This window comes from Phodopus roborovskii, unplaced genomic scaffold, assembly GCF_943737965.1.
Source record: "Phodopus roborovskii unplaced genomic scaffold, PHOROB, whole genome shotgun sequence".
Lineage (NCBI taxonomy): Eukaryota > Metazoa > Chordata > Mammalia > Rodentia > Cricetidae > Phodopus > Phodopus roborovskii.
The window spans coordinates 19,103,300-19,126,309 of NW_026126433.1; the positions used below are offsets into that span (position 1 = coordinate 19,103,300).

At 35.0% G+C, this 23,010-nt stretch overlaps 1 protein-coding gene across 3 annotated transcripts in view; it reads left to right on the forward strand.

The window, feature by feature from the left end:
- Positions 1 to 10,079: 10,079 nt before the first annotated feature.
- Positions 10,080 to 23,010, forward strand: part of Brinp3 (BMP/retinoic acid inducible neural specific 3) — a 383,711-nt gene continuing 370,780 nt past the window's right edge. The window contains exon 1 of one of the 3 annotated variants that reach the window (XM_051185938.1): positions 10,080 to 10,153. The gene's annotated coding sequence lies outside the window, so the exon portion shown is untranslated. Of the gene's footprint in view, positions 10,154 to 11,749; positions 11,872 to 13,158; positions 13,285 to 23,010 lie in introns of those variants that run through there. The other 2 variants (XM_051185936.1, XM_051185939.1) reach the window with 2 other exon arrangements.

Below are 23,010 nucleotides of genomic sequence, written 5' to 3' on the forward strand. Positions count from 1 at the left end.
GCCACATGCAACCCCAAAATGAAAAGACTCAGAACAATGCTGAGCCATGACAGGAAACCTTATTGGATGAGCACACTGCAGCCTTCTGAATGAGCACACCAAAGCCGTTCTGAGAACTTACCTGAACTCTGTGTAAGCAAACGAAGAAACAAAGCAAACTTTAATTTATTTTTGTTTCTCACTTATAGCATTCACAATATATAAAAAAAAGCTTCCATTCTACTTCAACTATTTCATGTTAAAGTCTAAGAAAAGCTAAGCTATGGTCTAAAGCTATGGGTGAAGAAATTCAAATGCTTATAGAAATAGTGATATTTGATTCTAAGGTTGTTATTTTTTCTAACTGATGATGGATTGATTATCTAAATATTTGTAGTTTGCTTATTATCTTACTCCTTAATTGTTTAATTTAGTAATTTTTTTTCTAGGAAACATATATCCTACAATTTGCTTCAATATATTTGTTTTCTTTTATTAAAAATAGATGGATAAAGAAGTACATGAAATATAGAGTGGAATAAAACATACTAATGTTTATCTCTATAGTTACCTTATTCTCCAAATAGAAATACAATATTATAACTCACTTTTACCTCCTTACAACACTTAAAATCTTGTTTGCTCTACTGGATACTATTCATAGAAGATGGTAAATAAGTGATCAGTAAGTATTTATCAAATAGACTTTAGACTTATTTTCCATAAATATGCAACGAATTTTATGCACTCTTTAAAATATACTTTTGTCTATATATTCATAGTTCCTCCACAGAGACAAAACTAGACTTTGACTGTGAAGAATTGTTTCCCAACATTCTACAAATATTTCTTGAGAAGAAAAAGTATAAGTGTTAGTGAGACTTAGAGATATCAAGACAATTAACAATCAAGTAGTTTATCTTCTCTCTCTCTCTTTTTCATTAAAGAGGTGAAAGTCCATCAGACACTAAAAGTAATGATGCATTCTAATTAAGTAAATTCTCAGTTAGCTTTCCTGATCATACAGTGTATGCCACTCTGTCCTTGAAAATGTGCTTCCTTCAGCTCCATCTGCTATTCTCTTATGGTCTCGTTGTTGTTGTTGATATTTCTTAAATCTCAACAGCATCTGAACTTCATCTTTCCATGCTTCATGTCTGGTCTTCATTGTAGGATTTGTATTTTCCATATAGTGTGCACTTAAATGAATACTATTCTCTCCCTGCCCCACCTCTGTTTTAAATAGTATTGTATCTGCTGTTGTATGTATCTGATACTATTTGGACTATGAATAATGCTGTAACTAAGTACTATATTTGAAATAAATAAATGCAAATTTATAAATTTTCAACACTTCACTTCTTCCAACATCTAAGTGAGTACATTGCTTCTAGAAACTCTAAGGAAGATCTGTTTCCTTTCCTTTTCCAGATTCCAGAAGGTTTTCTAACATGTTGACATGGCTTACCTAATACCAAGATAACTCCAGATGATATTGTGGTCTTATCATCATTTCTGAATCATACACTGTGTGAACAATTTTTTGAGGTTTATGGTTATAAACAAGAATGACTTACAAATTACAAGGTGCATATTATAAATTTTGTAAATCTATTTTTGCCATGAAAGACAATATTCATATTTTTTTTATTTTTAGGATATACTTTGAAATACAGATATTTACTAATATAATGATTTGACAAAATAAAATATGCAACATAATGGTCGAATTATAAAGCTAGTTTATATAAGACTTTTTGCTATTTGGAGTTTATAGGATTAACATTTTATTATTCTTTGAATATATTTTATTTCTAAAATGTTAATGAACATTTCAAAGTTACAGAACAGGTTAATATAATTAACAAAATCATTTATAATTATTATTGCAAGTTTAATATATCTCTTCAATACTGTAAGAAATATAATGTGAATAAAAAATAATTCATTGGAGTGATGGCAGAGTGGTTAAGAATGAATACTATTCTTTTTTTTCTTTTTTTTTGTCTAGCATTAAGAGTGATTTTTATTATTTAAATCTCTGTAAAATTTCATGTATGATTATGGTATACATAATTTCTGCCCCATTCCATCTCCCTACTCCAACCACACCTGTAATCCCTTCCCTCTTATAAGCTAGTGACTTCTGTATATGACAACACGACAGTAAAGTTATACCAACTGAAATCCCAACAACATGGCCACCTCAAAAATACTTGTAAAAGGACAATACCTATCTTGGATAAATAAGAATTTGGAAAAACAATAGGCTGATGGGTGTTTATTCAGGGAGAAATCACTTACACCAGAAACAGATGACCGCCAGCAGGTTCCCATCCCAATGATGCCTCCAGATGCTCTCTGTCTCCCATCAGGAAGCAAGAGAGAGTGCTGGGGGTCAGGATGCCCTACTTAATTCCCCCATGTAATGCCCTCACCTTCCCCCCTCAGCCACATTGTGTGTGGACAGGTGCCAGTGTGGTAGATATCACACTACAAATACCTGTTGAAATACTGAAGTAAATGTTGGGGGGGGGGGAGAAATTCATGAGACCCTACCTCTGGAAGAAAAGCTAGTGCTTATAATCAAAATTCTGCTCTCTATATGAGAAGCCAGTGGTTTTTTTTTTTTTTTGTTTTGTTTTTTGCTTTTTTGTTTTGTTTTGCTTTGCTTTTTGTTTTTCTGCTATATTCTTTTTTTTTTTTTTTTGGACACATATTTCTTTTTTGTAATTTTTTTAATTTTTTTTTCTTATTTTACATATTGATCCCAGTTCCCTCTGCCTCCCATCTCTGACCCTGGATCTAGAGACACAAATCTTTTTGCCCAACCTGACATTAGTGGCAGAAATAGAACTCAGGTCCTCTGTAAGAAGAGTATTCACTCTTAACCATTATGCCTCTAGGTCCAGGGGCATTCAAAGCATCTAGTCTCTCTGGTCACTTGTACTCACATGCACATTAACACACATACATACATACACACACACACACACACACACACACACACACACACTTAAAAAGAACAATAAATAAATAGAAATAAAGAACAGTAATTCAGTCATGCCTCAGTAATTCATCTTTTTATATATTACAGATCATAATATAATTATAGCATTTCTCCCTTAAAAACCTCCAACATCTTTCCTCTTATTCCCCCACCCCCATGGCCTTTCCTTTACTTAATTGTTATTGCATAAATAAATCCACTGCATCTACATAATATTACTTCTATGTAGGACTTTAGGGTTGACTTTTAGTCCCTGGGGGAGAATATTTTCCTGTTTGCAGCATTCCTTAGTTGTCTTTGTATAGTCCTTTAGATCAAGTCATTGCCTAGTGGGTTTTCCTTGTCCATAAGGCCATATCTAGTAGTCTTCTTATAAACTGGTTTCACTGTGTAATCTCAACATTGAAATCAAATTTCCACAGAAATGGCACTTGGTGTGACAGTTAACAGAGATTGTGATCAGTGAAATAAAAAGAACACTGTCATCTATCTTTCTGTCTCTCTGCTTTTTCTTCCTTATTTGGTATCAATGGGAAAGGCTATGCATGTATTCAGTAAGGCTCCTATTTGCAATGCAGAAAGTATGTCCTCTCCAGAAACAACTTGATTTGGAATTTCTTGTCTAAGCCATCCAGTGGATCATGTGTTTTCACAGCAGCTGGAAAAGACCGATTAAGACAAAAGTTAATAACTCACAAAACATTTATTGAGCTTTTTCCCCAAGGTTCAATATTGTGTTAAATAATAAGAATTTGGAGGGAGGGAGTTGAAAACAACATGGAGGAAACACAATTGTGATTTTTTTTTTCATGTAGAAACAGTAGCTGACAGTATATTATTTGAAATGCAGTAAACTCCACACTGCATTTATGTACATAAAAATTATTGATCATGCAAACACATCCATCTGTATAAACTCTACAAAAGACAAACAAACAAACAAACAAACAAAACATAGCAGTGTTTCCATAAGTCACAAAAGCTTACACATTTTAATTTGGTAAGGCAAAAGGATGGGACATTTAAACAATGTTTATATTTTACAGGCAGTAGTAGCACAACACTTTCAGCTCAGCACTTGGGAGGCAGAGACAGGTTAATTTCAGTGTTTGAGGTTAGCCTAGTGTACAGAGTGAGTTCCAGGACAGCCAGAGAAATTCTGTTTCAAGCAAACATGATTAGGTTTGAATTTTGTTATTTCTATTCCTGTATAATTAATAATGAACAATAGGCAAATGGATGTTGTTGCTCACATTCACTTTTGGTTTGTTGTATAAATAAATAAATACTTGTATGAAATACTCAAATGTTGACATATGTGAAAGCTTGAAGTAAATTACAATGGATTTTTAATTTCAATAAATGGAGAAATTTGAAGTGACTATGGTTTTGTTACAAGTAGGAAAGTTTTTATTTGATTATTTTAATAAAACCTATTTTGTTTTGCATGTTTCCATTAAAAGAAACTATCGCAGTTGTATATCTTTTATAAGCAGGTTATTGAATCATGTTTCTCTCATTACAACACTTCCATATTCTTTGTGGAGTATAAATTTAAGAAGTAAATCAAATGTGGCTTAATGGAGTATTATATCACAGGTAGATAGACTTTCCACAGTTTCTAGTGTGAGGGGGAAATAATCTAAAGACAATCCAACACATGTACAAAGGAAAAATTGAAGGCATTCTGTGAGAAATCAGAATTATTGTTTTAAATATTTTCTCCTTATACGGGGGTTGGGAGGAGATGTCTGTAGAGTAAATTGAAACAAATTTTTTTTACATCCTTCCAACTATTCCCTATGTTAATCTCAAATAACACCGGGCATAAAAACTACTAGAACATCTAGTTGATATAGAATTCACAGTAGCTAAAAAGTCCAGAAAACACCACCTCCAATCCCTCAGATCCCTAGCTAGCATAAGTTTTTCTGCTTCTTCATAAGTATGAGGGGATAGACTAAATGATCTTTATAGAGAATCTAGTTCCAAGATTATTTTTTACTTAAGATTCAAATGCACAGACTCAGTTTTTTTTTTTAACAGCATACTGATCTTATAAAATTAAACATTGAAGCTTACTTACTCTACACAGAGGTACTCAAGAAACTTTGAACATTTTTAACAAGAAGTTCCAAAGACAAAATAAACACAGCAAGGAGACTAAAGTGAATAAATTTCAATAACTTAATGAGGACAAACCTGCATGCATAATTTTGTGTCAAATATTACTCTTTTATATGCAAGTAATAATCAGTATATATATATATATATATATATATATATATAGAGAGAGAGAGAGAGAGAGAGAGGAGAGCACTACTTTAATGACTTTAATGGGTTCACATTTTCATATTTTTGCTATAGATTAGATTTTATGTTAAAAGAAACCATAATCATATATACTTTTTCTTCATAAGAAAATTGTAACATTATTTTTTTCATAAAATACTTAATGTTTTAGAAAATATGTATTTTGAGGAGACTGGTGTCTCAGCTCAGCAGAGTGAATACTTGCCATCGAGCTCTAAAGCTTAGGTCAAACCTGGAAGCCTACATGGTGGAAAGATACAAGTTGTTCCCCATGTGGACCATAGCACAAGAAAGTGTACATATACACATACACACACAAACAAAATTTTTAGGGGGTTCTAAACAACAAAGCAAGAGATCCCACTACACTCCAAACAATATAATGCTACTTTCTATGCTCCCTCCTCAGTTTTTTGGTGAGGTAATAGGTGAGATATATTGATTTGCAACTCTAAAGGAAGAAAAGACAGGGAAGCAAGGAACACCCATCACTAATGTAAAGTCTGCTGGACAGTTGGCTTCAGGTGACCATAGTGAAATACAAGAAGAAATGATCTCAACTTGAAACTAAAATAGCTGACTCCTGAGAGCATTGTAAAAACCATATCTGCTTTGAAGACAGAAGATGAAGATATAATGTCTATGCCACTATGTTAGAGTTGAGATAATTAATCTTTTTATTATTATTATTTTCTTATTTTACTTATCAACCCCAGTTCTCCCTCTCTCCCTCTTTCCCATGTTCCCCAACCCCCCCTCCCATCCTACCCCCACCCTTACTGCACAGGAAGGGTAATGCCCTCCAGGAGGGATCACCAAAATCTTTCAAGTCATTTGGAGAAGGGTCTAGGTCCTCTCCCCTACCTCTAGGTAAAGGGAGTATCCCTCCATGGGGAATTTACTCCCAATGTCATTTTGTGAACCAGGGATACATCCTGGTTCTACTGTCAGAGGTCCCTTAGTCTGCCCAGGCCTTCTAACTGACACCCACATTCAGGGGGTCTAGTCTGTACAATGCTGGTTTCCCAGCTATCAGTCTAGGGGTACATGAGCTCCCCCTTGTTCAGGTCAGCTGTCTCTCTGTGTTTCTGTAGCCTGGTCTTGACCCCTTTTCATATCATTCCTTCCTCTCTGCAACTTGATTCTAGGAGTTCAGCTCAGTGTTTAGCTGTGGGTGTCTGCTTCTGTTCACATCAGCTACTAGATGAGGGCTCTATGATGGCATATAAGTTAGTTATCAATCTCATTATCAAGGAAATAAATTTATGGTAGTCTTTCCACTGTTGCTCAGATTGTTAGTTGGGGGTCATCCTTGTACATCTCTGGACATGTCCCTAGAGACAGTTTTCTTTTTAAACCTATAATGGCTCCCTCTGTTATGGTACCTCTTTTTTTCTGCTCTTGTCTATTTGTCCCGGAACTCAATCTTCCTAGAAGATTGAGTTAAGAAGTCTTATAGTTTAATATATTCAAGCAGGTAAATACCTACTTGAAATATTACAAAACTTTCCTAAAGTTTCTAAACTGAGTCAAAATTAATGTTTCTTCTGTCCTATTTTAAATGTTTAAGAACAATGACATTACTTTTCATATATGCAGACAGATACACATATACTTGTATATTTATTTAGTCAAGGTATTGCTATATATATCCTAAGCTGACCTTAAGATTATAGTCATCCTGTCCCTCTTTTCTAGACTTGTAAATTACAGAATACAAGTGTGCATGCATCACTATGGATGTTTATAAAATAAAATTTTGTTTCATTTGCCTGACTTAAGTCAGATCATATCCACAATAAACAACACATTCCTCTTAACAGATAAGTGTATTTGAACAGCATTCTGTGGTTCTCATAGCAAGAAAGTATTGTCTGTATCAACTCAAAAGTTGATAAGCTGTATTTGTAATGAAAAGATCTCAAAATGTCAATTCTCTTTATGTGGCCTTGGATCCTCTTATCAGAATTTTCAAGTTTCAATAATAACCACAATCATCCATCTTTTGGAAAATGAGGCAAGGAAGAAAAAAAAAAAGCTACTTTGTTGTAGTACTGGGCAGGTGTGCATCCTGAAAAGTATAGGGAAAGTTATGGCAGCATGTCTTCACTAATTTTTGCCATTGACAGTCTTGATATTATAAACACTATAGACTCTTGAGATCACACAAATTACTGTCTTATATTGTCTGACACCTAGCTATCTTTCTTTCTGTAGGATATGGTACTGATTTCTACAATGTTGGTGACCATAAAAGAAGTTGTAGGCAACAGAATTTTAGTACATATTTCTGCTCAGGCTCAAACCCTCTTGTTTGCATTAGACATGTGTATTTACACCAATTAACTTATCATTTATTATTGTCATTTGGATATAAGGTGCTACCCCAGAACTAATAACAGAAGGAAAAATTTAATGTAAATATTTTGCCAGTGAAATGTATTTTGTAATTCAAAATTGTAATGCTTTTTCTTTGATAGTCTCCTGTGATATTTTGTATCCAAAAGAGTAAGTCATCTTGCACTAGCAATCCAAGTTCACACAATTTTCAAGACTTGTTATTCCCCACATTTAGCAGAATATAATAGCAGTACTATCAAGAGCTGCCTGGCTTCTTCACAAGCTTGCACATGCCTTCTCTTCAAGATACACATTCACAGGTGGGGGTGCTACAGACTCTTGGCAAGCCAGAAGGCTTCATCATCATGGCGAGCAAATTTTCACATGGGATATACTCATTTGTATCAGATGAAGGAATTAGAAATAAAATGCATGCTTAAAAAGATATCTCTAACTTTCCTGCAAAATGTGAAAAGACAACTATAGCTTTTTATGGCTATTGTAAAAAGTATTTTTTAAAACAGCTCAAGTGTTCTCATAGCATAAGTAAAAATGACCAGCTTACCCCCCCCCACCCCAAATCACGTTATTTCCAGGAAAGAAAGAATTAAGGTGGGGAGGTGATCTTTAAATGCACCTTTAGAAGGCAAAGGTTATTTTACCTGCCAGTGTTTTTCTATAGGATAGGCAGGACCTGAATGTGCCCATATAATCTCCAAAGGCTCATCTCCACTTCAAATTCACACTTACTGGCTTCTCTTCTCCCAGGAAAGAGGAAAAGAACATTTCCACTGACCCAGCTCCTCCGTGATTTACATACAGAAAGGAAATGAATGAATGGAGTGGGGGGTGGGGATACTGAGACGCTGAAAATAAGATTACTTACCAAGAACATTTTTTTTTTTTTTTTTTATCTACAGTAAATGCTCAGCCCTTCCATCGTTCAGCTATTCAGTTTCTACAACAAATAAATCGATTTCCAGGTTACCATTTCCTTCTAAAACAGACCAATGCATAATTTGTAAGCTTCAGTGTCCTGAGCAAGACTGAGCTGGAGTACACTGAGCTGATGACTCCTACCTGACTGTGTTCTCTATACACCCTCTGGGTCACTCAGAGAATTTATAAAGATGGGAACCCTGAATCTTCCCTAAGAAAAGACTTTGAGCAGAGAGGTGATGTTCGTTCCATGGTCAAAAAATAAATCAGTTACAGAGTTATAAGCCTTTCTGCCAAACAGGCAATTAATTCCCTGGTGGCTAATTTCAAAGAGGGGAGAAAAGAGAGAAAGACAAGAGGGCTGTGGGGTGGGGGGTGGGGGGCGGTTAGGGAGGGAGAGGGCGGTGGTGGTGGGAGAAATGGGGTCATAGAAAGGAAACAAGAGAAGAGATCAGGCTAATCTTACCCAATCGATCGTTTATGCGGTATCAGGACACGAAAATGACACGACAATGCAATCCACAACAAAGCCATTTCTCCACTTTAGCTCTGTAACTGCAGGGCTCAAATGCATGGCAGACACCGCACAGACGACCGCCACTCCCGCCACCCTTCTCCCCCCCCCCTCCACCCACAAGGGAACAGGGACAGTCCTCAGACTGTCCTAAAATCTAGCTTCCTGAAGCATGGCTTTGGCGCTGGGATTCCGGATTAAAATCAATCGCCTTAAACACAGGCAGCATAAGTGATTAAGGAACTGGGATCTATCTAGGAGAGCAGCTACCGCCTAGGCATGCGATCATCCACTCCAGGGTCCCTTTGCTAACCTTCCAAAGCACTGCGCCCTTAAAACCTCCCAGCGACTAGAACATTCAACCGTTCATCTCCTAGCCTCTGGCAATGCAAAAATCGCTGACGATTTGATCAAGGCAAAGTGACCAGTCCTGCTTGCTTATTTGGGTTGTGGGTTACGTGTGACTTTCCTCCTATGCCTCCCTCAGTTGCTGCAAGGGAAAGGGTTCCAGGGAACTGCTAGTGAAACACACTGATGGAATATACTATTAATCCTACTGACAATGTTCCCAGCGCAGGTAAACTCTGAAAAGAACTGCGAGTGGGAAGATCCTGCAGGATTTCCGAAGCGATGCTCTCCTGATTTCTCATTGGATCTTTCTCCAGCAGCCTAAGTCATTGCTGCTGCACTCTGAGGATGACTACAGCCTAGCCCACTAGTTCTCTGTTCTCTTGTCTTCAACACATCCTTTTACTTCTCTTTGCAGATCTGTTTGTTTCGCATTTTCTGCCTTTCCGCACTGTGTGGGGACATACAGTTCCTTAAATTTGTTCTCGTCACTGCTACCCACCCCCAGTAAAAAACACTTCTTTAACATTTTGCCTGGCTTTCAGTAACTGGCTCTCCGTTGGTTAGATACCACCAGGAACTGGTGAATATTTCCAAGTGCTACTGCCCTGCTGCTCACAGATCTGCACTGCTTTGGAAGACCATGGAATATCTGCTTCAACCCTGGATATATTTCTCTCACAGTCATCTTGCTTCATGAATTTCTTGTGGTAAGTATGTGATGAGCAACTTGTGACTCATTACTAGTTTTGTTATTTTTTTAAATAAGACCTCTCTCTCTTTCTCTCTCTCTCTCTCTCTCTCTCTCTCTCTCTCTCTCTCTCTCTCTCTGCTTGCATTGCATAGATACTTTCAGATTGCAAGTACCTCTATGACCATTAGTACATCCTGGAACTAGTTAAATATAGTACATGCTATGACTTGCCAAAATACCTCCTTCTGAAAAAAATACATATTTCCATTTGTATTACAAGTTTCCATCAAGTAATGTGGACATCACCTCCCCTCAATTTACCCCTCTTGGAACACAGTGTTGTGCCATTTGAAAGGGCATTTTTCCCCCTGTTAGTCTACAAAAATGCAGGAAGTGACCATTTCTGAGCTTAAGAAAGTTCACTAGTCTCTATGATCATCAAAAGGTTGTCCAGGTCGTGTTCAGTATATGCCCATCACATCCTAAACAAGTGAATGGTTGAGGGAGGACTTTGATAAAGTGTGTCTTTTTATAGATTTAATAGGATCCTAACACTAATGTGTCATTATATGGTAAGAAAAGGAGCCTGACTTTTGGGGGTATAATTTTTATATGTTATCCTAAACTCACATGGGCACATAACCTAGGTCATCTTGGTTTCTATTTGGGTAGCATTTTGCAATGTGTTTTAGGTTTTATGAATTATGCTGGCAAACAGTTAATTGGTCAGGGAGGTCTCCCCTCAGATGAAGAGAGGTATAAGAAGCCACTGATTATGTGGGTTCTAATACACTGAAATTCTGGGAGGGACTTTATATGAAAAATATAATTGCCTCACTCTTCACACTTGCCCACCTCTGCCCTCAGCTTTTAATAAGTATGTTAATATGGTCTCTGTGTTATGCTTTCATGAGCATTTCTATGGGCTTTAACTGACGATTGATCACTTGTTATTCCACCCAGTTGTGGTGAGAAACACTTAAATGTTGGCTTTTACTACATATTGGGGCAAGTGTTTGGTATTTATCAAACACAAATATGCATGTGTCAGGAATCTGGAAAGAACCTGGAGGAATTTTCTGTGAAATACCTCCCGCCCCCCAAAAATAAGGACAAGTTTCTGCAATATCCCTCTTTCTATTGGGGTGGATGAAGGTGAGTTTTTAGTGTTCAAGCCCTCCTTTCCTAACTTATTGGGGGGTCTTTTAATTTCTAGGAAAGAACTATTCCAGTCATTGATGGCTGCTGCGACAACCTAGGCAATGATTTCTTTCTTTCTTTCTTTTCTTTTTTTTTTTTTTTTAATTCAAAAGCCTTTTAAGCATCCAGACATAAAAGTACTCCAGCTGCTGCATCGCCCCATCCCCCTCTCAGATTCCAGGGTTTTCCCCCTTGTCTCCCTCCAAGTGAGAGAGGGACTGGGGCTGACGCCGCCGCCGCCGTTGTCCGCACCTCTTGGCTTCCCTCACCCAGAGCTAGTTTCTACCTGCTGTCTTTGCCAGTTCGGTCTGGTCTGTCCTGCTTGACAAACCAGTGTCATTAGCATCCCTGACTTCATTTGAAGAAAGGAGGCTTTGGTGTAATTCGCCAATTCAAATATCCTCTCTAGAGGACTACTGCTGTTGCGCAAGGGGGGAGAGAGGGAGGGAGAGAAAGGAGAAAACTTTCAGTGCAGTCAGACCTTTTTCTGCTTAATCAGTGGGGCACAGTGAGACACAGACATTCGCTGTCTAGGTAAGTGCGTTTTGCTGTATTAGAACCCTGAGCTCTGCCTTGTGAGAGGGAAATTGACACAAGAAACAGGCTTTCCCAGCCAAGGATGCTTTAACCAGAGGACTAGCAACAGGCGACAGTGTCTGGAGATTTCCCAGCTGCTTTTATCTTCCTCTAAGCCTCCTGGGTTCTAGGGGCGTAGAGGGCAGGTCGCCTGGTCGCCTGGCTGGCCCAGGGCTCAGTTATGGTGCGGGAGGGAGAGGGTGGGGATGGAGTCCCCGACCCGCTGGTGCAGGCTGCGCTCTCAAGCCTGAGGCTCAAGGTGGACTGGACGTTTGCAGCCCAGGAGAGTGGGCTGACAAGGGTTTGCAACCTCCCACAAAGCCTGTTGTCCGGGTTTTCCTGGGCCACAAACCTATTCTGTGGGAAAGACAGACTTGCTTTTTTTCTGCAGTCTCTTAATATCTTGCTGCGTTGCAATTTCTGTATTATTTTCATCAGCTGAATCTAAGCATGGCGAGCAATGCTTCTTCAGGATGACTGTTTTTAAAAGCCCCGTTTGCTGTCGCAATCTGCTTGTTTAGTAGGGTTTAGGATAGCTGTAGAATTTCTTTCCTTCCTTCCTTCCTTCCTTCCTTCCTTCCTTCCTTCTTTCTTTCTCTCTCTCTCTCTCTCTCTCTCTTTTTTTTTTTTTGTTGTTTTAGATTAATGTTAAACTATTGCTAATCATCATTACTCCTTCCTTTCCTTCCTTCACTAACCCACTGAATCCAGAGGGCGGCGGAGTGAAGTGAGATGGGCTTCAATTTGAAGCTAGGGTTTGGAATGCAATGTTATCCACAATCCGAGGTTTAGGAGCTACATGCTTACATTAAAGCCACTGTAAAGTTCTTGCTTTTGGATTGCTCATCCCCTTTTCCTGGAGGTGGGGTTGAGAGGAAAGAAGACCCTTTTCTGGGCACTCTCTTCCTGAGGTGACCACCAGGGAGGGGACAAAGCTTCAGGGCTGCGAGTTTCTGCTGCTTCTGTGGCCAAACAGTGGCAGAGAGTTGAGGTCTTTGCTAGTTGCTCTTCTAGTCTCTGAGAGTTGAAGCAGAAAGCCTTGTACTTTCCCTTAGGTCCAGCATGTGATCAGTCCTTCAGAGCCCAGACCTTGTAAGCAGAGCTTGGCTAGGAGAGGCAGTATAGGCTCTGTTTGAAAGGGCAAAATGCACTTTCCTTGCTGTATGAGCTGCCAAACAGCTGTTAGAAAAGAGGAGGTGAACAGGTTTACAAATTAACCCTAGCTTTGCATGCATAGGATAGCCAGTCAGATATACCTAAGCTAAGAAGAAAGTCCCAAGCTGTAAAGCTGTCAGAGCAGCGTGGAGACAGGTGATTCAGATTCTTGGGACTTTTTCTTTTGATTTGTTTGTCATCATGCAGTTAACCCAGGTAAGGACTGAGTGTCTATAGAATATCATCAACTGTATTGTATAATATCACCATCTTGTGATGATATTTTTATTTCATGATGCAGAATATACATTTTTCAGATGGCCCTAACATCCATAACTTCTTAATATTCACATTCATGAGCATGTTTAATATTATTTAAAAACTTGATGTACATTCACTTAAATATTCAATGTGATTTTATTTAAAAGTTAAACAATGGCAGAAAAACCACAAAATGAACCTGGATGAGAGGCAACGATTGGGAGGGTAAAGAGTTAGAAGAAGGAGTGGATAGCCCTAATGAAATATGGAAGAGGCAGTTACAGAAATGCCTTAACTGCTCCCATTGCTGGACTCACAAATCTTCCTATAATACAGAGAGTGACTATAGAACTATTAAGGGCCTCTTTAACTAAAAAAGTAATTTTGACTCTTTGAGAGAACATGTTGTGGACATTCTTTTTCTATTTTCTCAATGTTGAAAACAAAAATGCTCAGGTTTGGCATTGGGTTGGTTTGCAAAATTGGAGTAGGAAAGAGAAGTTTCCCAAAGGCAGGGTTTTACATGAACCTGATACATCTTAAAGTGTAAGAAAAACGGTTGAAAAACTAGGGAAAAAATGAAAAGAAATTATGTAACACACCCCAAATAAACCTCTTTTTATTTAAAGTTTGGTAAATATGTAGGTTGAGCAATCAGTAGATTTCATTCACTAATCAATTTAACTCAATTAAAATGACAATATATCTGCATAGTCTAATGTTTTACTATTATTAGTGCTTTCTTTGTATTTTAGTTTATTTTATTATACTATGGTTATAGTTTATTTTGTTATACTATGGTTATAGTTTAAGGAGCTAAGAATGTGCAGAAAGTGAAACACAAAACACAACAAATTAATAAGACACCATCATAAACCATGCAGCTGATAATAGCATTTTGTCAAATAAATTAACTTTACAATTTTGGTGGAAATAATCTTAGTCCTTACATTTATTGATGTGGACCTCTGCATCAATATTTTTTCTGCTTACAAATTTCATTGATAAAATATTGAATAAATAAGAATAATTGCAACTTTGGGTTGGATCAATATTTTTTCTGCTTACAAATTTCATTGATAAAATATTGAATAAATAAGAATAATTGCAACTTTGGGTTGGAAAATTACAAAGTTATATTACTTATTTTTTTTTGAGGCAAAGCACAGTTATGATACCACAAGAGAAAGTCTTCACATATTTCAGTTTGTCAGTTATTTTGTATTTTAGTCTGTACAGTTTTATTATAATAAACAATTCATTGTATGTCTGTGTGGATATATGTATATGTGTCCAGATTTAAATGGATGCAGGAGACAATTATATAAATGTTAATTATTTATATAATAACCTTGAAGTGAAATCTGCAGGATCTCATGCAAGGATCAAAATCATTTACTTTGAACTTTGAACTGGATAATACATACTACCATTCTCTCATGGGCTACTTTAAGAAACCCAATATTGTAGACTAAAATTATGATTGAAAATTACAGCACATGTTGATTATTTTCAATAAAATTATTGGTGTACTACAGCTAATTAAATCACATCTATATTGAAAGAAGTCTCTATATATACCTGTAAGTGTTCCGACACATATTATCTAAATATGCACATATCATCCCTACCATTAACTCAGCTACAAGATTGGTATGTGTGTTATAAAGTGAAAAGTTCTTCATAGGTATCTCTCAGCAAGAGCGAGCTAAAACATAGTAGGGGGCCTTCTAAACTTTGATGCTTCATTATAAAACTATGTCAAGGCCCTTTATTTCTTGTTGTTATTTTACTATGTTCCTATTATCATTGAACAGGAAAAAAAAACTGAGTAGAGCAAGATTCTAAAATTTTCATTAATTTAGAAAATTGAATTACTAAATATTTCAAGTATACATGGTACTATGGGAACAGTATGTGAGAAGGTTAGGGTAGACTTTCTTTTTTTAAAAAAAAATCTGAAATGTGTTTGTCATGTTCAGGATTTAGGATTAATTTTGAATCTTCTAAGATTCTTTCCACTATACTGCTTCACCTCTTTAAGAGTAAGGGCATGGGAAAGGTCAAGTGTTACTAGATCTAGGACATTTTCCTGAATCTCTACTCTAGTTTTACTTAGTTTATACTATTCTACTAAAAATATTTTCCACCAGTTTTAATTCACTTTTCTCATTTTTTACATGAATAACAGAGAGGATAGAATGCTTTCAAAGGGCAAGCCAAAATAAAAACTAAAGAGCCTAAGCACAAACATGCTATAAAAAAAATCTTGATTCATCATTCAAAAGACTCTGTTATTTTTCAGCATCTTAAGTTATGACTTACTGAGAACAAATGTTGATGCAACTATGTTTAATGTGTCAAATATTCTTGGTGATTGTGTGGTAGGGGTAGCAACTGAGTTTTACTATCATGGGATTTTTATCAGGAAAATAGAACATTTGCAATATAGCTGTTATTTTATTGGCAGAATATTTACCTTGGATTTTATATTTTTTAATGAAAATATAGACACTCTTAGAAAATAAGGCTTGTGGTAAACTGACTTCTTATGGTCCATCAATTTAAAAAAAAAATGCTGATCCTTAGTGGATTTATGTTATCAGCTTGATGTTCTCTATATTCAAATGAATTAAAAGTCTTCTCATACAATAATACCAAAGTAGCAAAGCCTAAATATGGTAATTTATAATTTTTAAAATAAATTCACATTCAATTTACTAAAGTAAATGAAGGCTCACATCTGGACTGTTGGTGTATTAATTTAGCAACTCTTTGGAGAATTTCCTTTAAACACAGAGTGGTATAATTCTGAACAATATTCTGATGTACCACTCTGTGTATTATATCATTATTATTTCATGACTTCAAAGTTTACAATTCATGAGTTCCTATGGAGGACAAAAAAATACTAATTTTATTGTTTGTTAATTGACAGTTTCAAGTGTTTAAATAATAGGAAAAGGTAACAAAGTTTATTCTGTCCTGTAAAAAAGGAATGAGTCTTAGAAGTTGAAATTTAATATGAGTACTAATAGACTTTCCATTCAATTAATACCTGGAATTTTTAGCTTTCTTGATGGATCAAATGACAAAAGTAATCCTTTACAATAGTCTTCAACTATACTTGTGTATATAATTTTAAAGATTTTACAACTATCCTTTCTAAGAATATCTGATGAACTATAAAGAACAAATATTTCTGCCCAATTGCAAAGGTTTCATAAGTAATTATTTTACAAGTTATGAATCTGTTGCTCTTTATAAAGTTTAAAATGAATAATGCAAAGAGTTTTGAGGTGTTTCCTAATTAATATTCAAAATAACAAAATTTACATTCTTTAACAAGTGAGTCAAACCCAACTGTGATCCAGTGACAGATATTTTCCAAAAGATTAATTAATTATATTTTCACATAATTAATACATTTTTGATGGACAGTAGGCATACTATCTATTTAGGGATGAAATCATTCTATTGTATGGAGGCTTATTTTTAATTAAGAAAGTATAAATTGAGATACAGAAAGTGATACGTAATTTACTTACTTGAGTAAACACCAATTCTCAGTCTATTATTTTCAATCTTAATGTTATTTGTTAGAGTTTAAAATATATTTATCTACAGTAGGGTATATTTTACATATTATTTTAATTATTTTTTAATGTCTAAATGCTAATTTACCCAGATGCAGATGCCTTGAAGAGCACCCAAAGCATAATGAATTTCCCTTAATAGCTAATAAAGGAACTACGATAGTATAGTTCCAGCAAATTAAATCTATAAAATACGCGTTTATTGATTGAATTAATAAATAAATGAACATTACATTCCAATGCATTATAGCACTCTGCTATGTAAGAGTTATTCTCTCATAATGGTGTTTCATTTAAATTCCATTATAGATTTATTGTGAAGAAATACTTACAGAAAGACTTATTCTTACTGAATTCTGTGAGTATCAGCCAATCTCATCAAGACTGAGCTAGGTTTTATTAACTTTTTTGGACTCTTGCATCTTGTTAATTTTAAAATCTATCTTTAGAATATTACACTATTAAAAAACAGAACTGAGTAAGCATACATTTTACTTTTTTCAGCCTCAGATAGTGAGCAGTATATTTGTAAATTCACTAAATCCTTGTTTTCAGACTTAAACTTTTTAAAAACTTTTTAAATGAGATTCACAAATATAACTTCTTTTGAGAATATGTTACATTAAAGAGTATGCATGAACATTGTGGGTTTATTCAGCTGTCATATTTAAACATCTCATGCATTCCAACCTGTGATATTTTTTCCTAAAATTAAAAAAACTTAAGACACTGAAGCTAGAGTATTTCTTCAACTTCAAAGCTAGCTAGTCCAGACTACACAGTTTTTTGGTCAGCCTCAGTATGAAATGAGAATTTGTCTGAAAGTGAAAAACGTTAAGCAAAACAAATAATGTTTATTTTAGTTTGTTATTATTGTGCAATATTTGATACATGCACACTTTGATTACTCAAGTTTTTGTGACTGCAATAGATATGACAATTAATCTTCCATCACTGCTATTGTAAATACAAAACAAAACTAACACAAGTGGGAAGACTTGGTGATAAGTGATATACTCAAGTGGAGGTCATGTCTGTAATGAGTAACAACTATTATTGTTTAAGAAAATTGACTCTAAAACTTAATTAAACTCTGTAAATGATTATGGAGAAAAAGAAAAAAAAATTAATTAAGAAATTGTTCTTAAGCAGTTGCAATCACTTTGATTTTATAAAAATGCTGTGACATGTTGAAGAAATAATAGTGAAGATGTGTCCCAATTGATACCTTTAAAATCATTAATTCTCGATGTTCTCAAACATCTTAATATATAGACAAAATAGAAGTTATCAACGCATTAAAATTGAATTGATCAAATTGTTCTTTCAGTAATAGAATCTTAGTCTCCATCCCACAAGTCACTTATATAAAAAGACATCATTACAGTGCATTTCATGAATATGATAAGTAATGCTGGTAATTATAATATGGAACAGTAAAATTATTTTTCCCAAATTATATGTTTAATAAAATTAATATTAATCCACTGTGTCAATAATAGCCAATAATAGCAAGAGGAGATTGGTGCTGGTTACTACGATATCGCTTAAATTAGAGGCTTTTTTTTTTTTAAATTAGAATTTCAGGGCCTCAAGACATGGAACAATGCTTAAGATGATTTGCTACTCTTATGTAGAAACTTGGCTCTCTTTACAGTACACACACAGGGGCTCACAGTTGTCTGTAACTCCAATTATAGGAAATCTGATGTTGTCTTCTTGTCTCTTGCATGTAAGAAAACACACTAATATCTATAAAATTAACATTAAAAGATGATTAAACTAATGCAGGAAGGAACAAGTTACAATATAATCTGTTTTGAAGATTTGGAGGATATATTATTTTAAGGTTTCAGCCCACCATTCAGTCAAAGACTAAAACCTATCTAAGTTGTTCCAAAATACAAAGAAAAGTGATTCCAATGTTTAAGAATAGAGATTTGGAATTCATAGTGGAGAAAAGAAATGTCTTATTGTATTTTTGAAGGGCATAGTATGCAATTTTCAGAATTAATATTAAGCCTTCCTCTGTGTTTAAAGTAACATTTATACACATTTATGAGTAAATACATCACTATCCTCTATCCTCCCTTTTCCATTATCAATCAATTTTCAAAACTTTAAAACAAAAAATATATTACTGACATTATAAATGAAAACCAATCTTTATTGAATGATATATCTACACAAGTACTATGTTATAATGGTGAACTACAAATGAAAAATAAGTTTAGTTGTATTTTGTAGTTATATTAAACTAGAGCATGCATGGTTTCCTTTTCCATTTTTTACCCAACGTAAGAGTCATAACATTTAAAATGTCATTGTTCAATCAGTTTGAATGATGATGTAACAATTTCCAGTGTATTGATCATAGGCTAGCATGATAGTTGGCCACTTTGACTTTATCACCTTTAACCCATCCAGTCAAATGATAATTGAGGAAATCAATTCCAACTTCAAGTAAAAGGCAGCTGTTCCCAAGAACTACAATAATGACCTATTACAATATTTGTTTATCTTCATGATCCCAAGTACATAAGGCAAACAAAAGTTGATTTCTAGCCATCTACTTCCTACATAGTTATGTCATCATAAAAGTGACCTAAAGTTGCTATGCTTTGTTGCCTTTTAGAGTTGTCTGAGCTGAAGATAAACATTTTCTTAGTATCTATTGATATAACTTGCTCATTAAAATGTAATGATCACTAAATTAAACCCCAGGTAAGTGAGGTAATAGCTATTTTTGTGACTGTTGTTGTGAAATAAATACTGTCATATTCTATCAAATTAGTTACTCTTCTCTAATCCTCAGACACAATATTACATACTTTGTTCTTCATTTCCTTTCTTTTGTAAAAATCCTGCTGATTATTCAAAATTGAAAACTCTTTTAAATGTGTCTTATTTCATGGAAATTTATATTGATTTCTATTTAAATTTAGTGCACAGTCATTTGAAGGTAATAATGGTTAAATTACTATAAATATTAAATTAGTATATTTTTAAAATATTCTTCATGAAAATATCAATTTTCTTAAATTTCTATTTCGTGGAGTAGTGATGTAAGCACATGCTTTCTGTTAGAAAGAACATGGGACTGATTGTCAACTGAATATATTACTACTATCAGGATTTCTGATTCTATCTTATTAGCTAGCATGTCTATCAGCCAGGTCAGTTATGCTAAGTTGGCAAGAAGACAATTAAAAATATGCATAGTTCATGGTTTGTCAGATTAGGGTACAGAATATAATAAGAACACAAGATAAAGTTTTGAACGTAATCCTGAATTAGTTTGCTTACTAAAGATCATCTGTGGCTTGTTTTTATTTTTGATTCTTAACAACAACTATGTTTTGAATAGCTGATTTCATGTGTATATGCAATTTTAAAATTACAACAATGAAAACCTAACTGATATAAGCAATGATAAGGCAGGTGCCTACAATTCTTTGTTGAATTGTCTAGATTCATTAATACATTAAGAGAAATGAGATGCTTGGTCACTCATTTCATTGTCATGTATGTCAAAACTTTGTGTTGTAAATATACCTCCCTTTAAAGTAGAGGATTTCTTAATGTTTCAGCATAACAAAGATCAATACAAAATATATTTCCATCATGTATATTTAAAAAATTAAAGATACAAAAGGGAACTGGAGAAGTGCTGAGAAAATTATGTTAGAATTTTAACTTTTGGAGATTTCATTCTATTTATTCTTTTTAAAATGTTAGCTTCTTTAAATCAGGAACATTTTGATTAGTAATTCATTTGATTTTAATAATTAAAATCAATGAAAACCTCAACCTGACACCATGAGGACATGTTTAAACATAAATATTGTGTCATTTATTCTGGACAATTATTAATATGTCTCATTTATTAAGGTTCATCCCATAGAACCTTGTTATTGATACTAAAGGTAAGCTAGTAAATAAAGCATTCATAGATCCCTGATTAATGATGAATAAAATATATTAGAATTACCCTGTGGTTAGAATGGCATCTATAAATAGGAACATGACATATTTGGGAGCTGCCAACAAAAATTAAGAGTATTATATCCTTAATTTTCTTATGCCTAGATAAAAATATCTGAAAATTATTGTCCTTATTTTCTTCCGGTGTTGGTGGCACATGACTTTAATCCCAGCATTCCGGAGGCAGAGGTAGAGGTAGGCAGATCTTTGTGAGTTTGAGTCCAGCCTGGTCTTCAGAGCTCCAACGAAATAGAGAGAAATGTTGTCTTGAACCCCACCCCCCATAAAATTATTGTCCTTATTTTAAAGAATTTCCCTATGATCTGAATAATGATGAGCTTTTTAACTTTTTTTCCTTTTGCTGATTTTATTCTTTCTCTTATTTATAGGTAATCTTATTTTACATATCAATCCCAGTTCCCACTCTTTCCCCTCCTCTAATGCCCCCACTGACCCTCAGCATCCCACCCCCTATCCACTCTCCAGTGAGGGTGAGGCCTTTCATGGGGGATCAACAAAGTCTGTCATGTTATTAAAAACTGGATCTTCCGTGAGTCACTTCCTCTTTTAAACTCAAATACAGTTCTCTGTCTCTGTGAGCTAAACTTTCAAAAAGCACAGGCTATTCAGGCTCTCCATTTTCTTTACATTTTAAAACTTCAGATGGGAGATGCCATTCTGTAAATACATTTCTCATATTGGTTAATGAACAAAGTAATGTTGGCCATTAGGAAAGCAATGTAGGAGGGACTAGGAGCCAAGGAGGATTCAGGAAGTAATGAGGAGGAAATCCAACATGGAAAACAGAGAGAAAAGAACTCTCTCTTCTCTGGTGAGATGAGACCACGTGGAAATACTTAGATTAATAGAAATGGAAGCAAACCAATAAGAAACTAGTAACTGGACAACATATATATATATATATATATATATATATATATATTATATATATTATATATTACATATTACATATTATATATTATATATTATATATTAGATCTTCCTTGAAAGCTCCATAAACTATTTTCTATGGGTGCATTCACAAACATATTATTTAAGAATTTTTCTCTTCAAGTTAGTTTATAATTTCTTTTTCTTTTTTGATTCTTAAAATATAAATTGAAACTTTTTTTTTTAATGTCAATCTCAGTTCCTGCACCCTCCTGTCCTCCTCTGTTCCCCTACCAACCCCTATCCCATCTCTTTTCTGCTCCCCAGGGAGGGTGAGGCTTTCCATGGGGAGACTTCAAAGTCTGTCATATCATTTGGAGCAGGGCCTAGGCCCTCCCACATGTGTCTAGGCTGAGAGAATATCCCACTATGTGGAATGGGCTCCCAAAGTCCATCCATACACTATACAAATACTGATCCATTACCAGAGGCCCCATAGACTGCCTAGTCCACCCAACTATCACCCACACTCAGGGAGTCTGGGGAAGTCCTATGCTGGTTTCCCAGCTATCAGACTGAAGCTCCCCCTTGGTCAGGTCAGCAGTTTCTGTGGGTTTCTCCAGCATGGTCCTGGCCCCTTTGCTCATCACTCCTCCCTCTTTGCACCTGGAGTTCAGTTTAGTATTAACCTGTGAGTGTGGCTTCTGCTTCCATCAGCTATGAGATGAAGGCTCTGGGATGGCATATAAAGTAGTCATCAAGCGCATTATTGGAGAAGCTTCTCCATTATTGCTTAGATTCTTAGTTGCAGTCATCCTTGTAGTTCTCTAGATATTTCCCTAGTGCCAGATTTCTTTTAAACCCTACAATGGCTCCCTGTATTATGGTATCTCTTTTCTTCCTCTCCTATCCATTACAGGATAGGCTCACAACCAAAAATATTAAGATTTTAATAAAATAACTTATAATTATGCAGTAACCTTTCTTTACATATTTGAAAACCTGAGGTTATTCTTGGTCCCCTCATAGCACAAGAATATTGCCTGTTTGGTGACCCAATTTTAAAGTTATTTCTTATTAAACTACTAACAGTGTGAGTTTAGTTAAAGAAGTGTAATTTATTTTGATGAAAAAATTTGTAGAGATCATTTTGCTAATTATTGTATAGTAAGCAATTTCTAAAGCATTTCAAAATCTTTGTTTAAAAAAC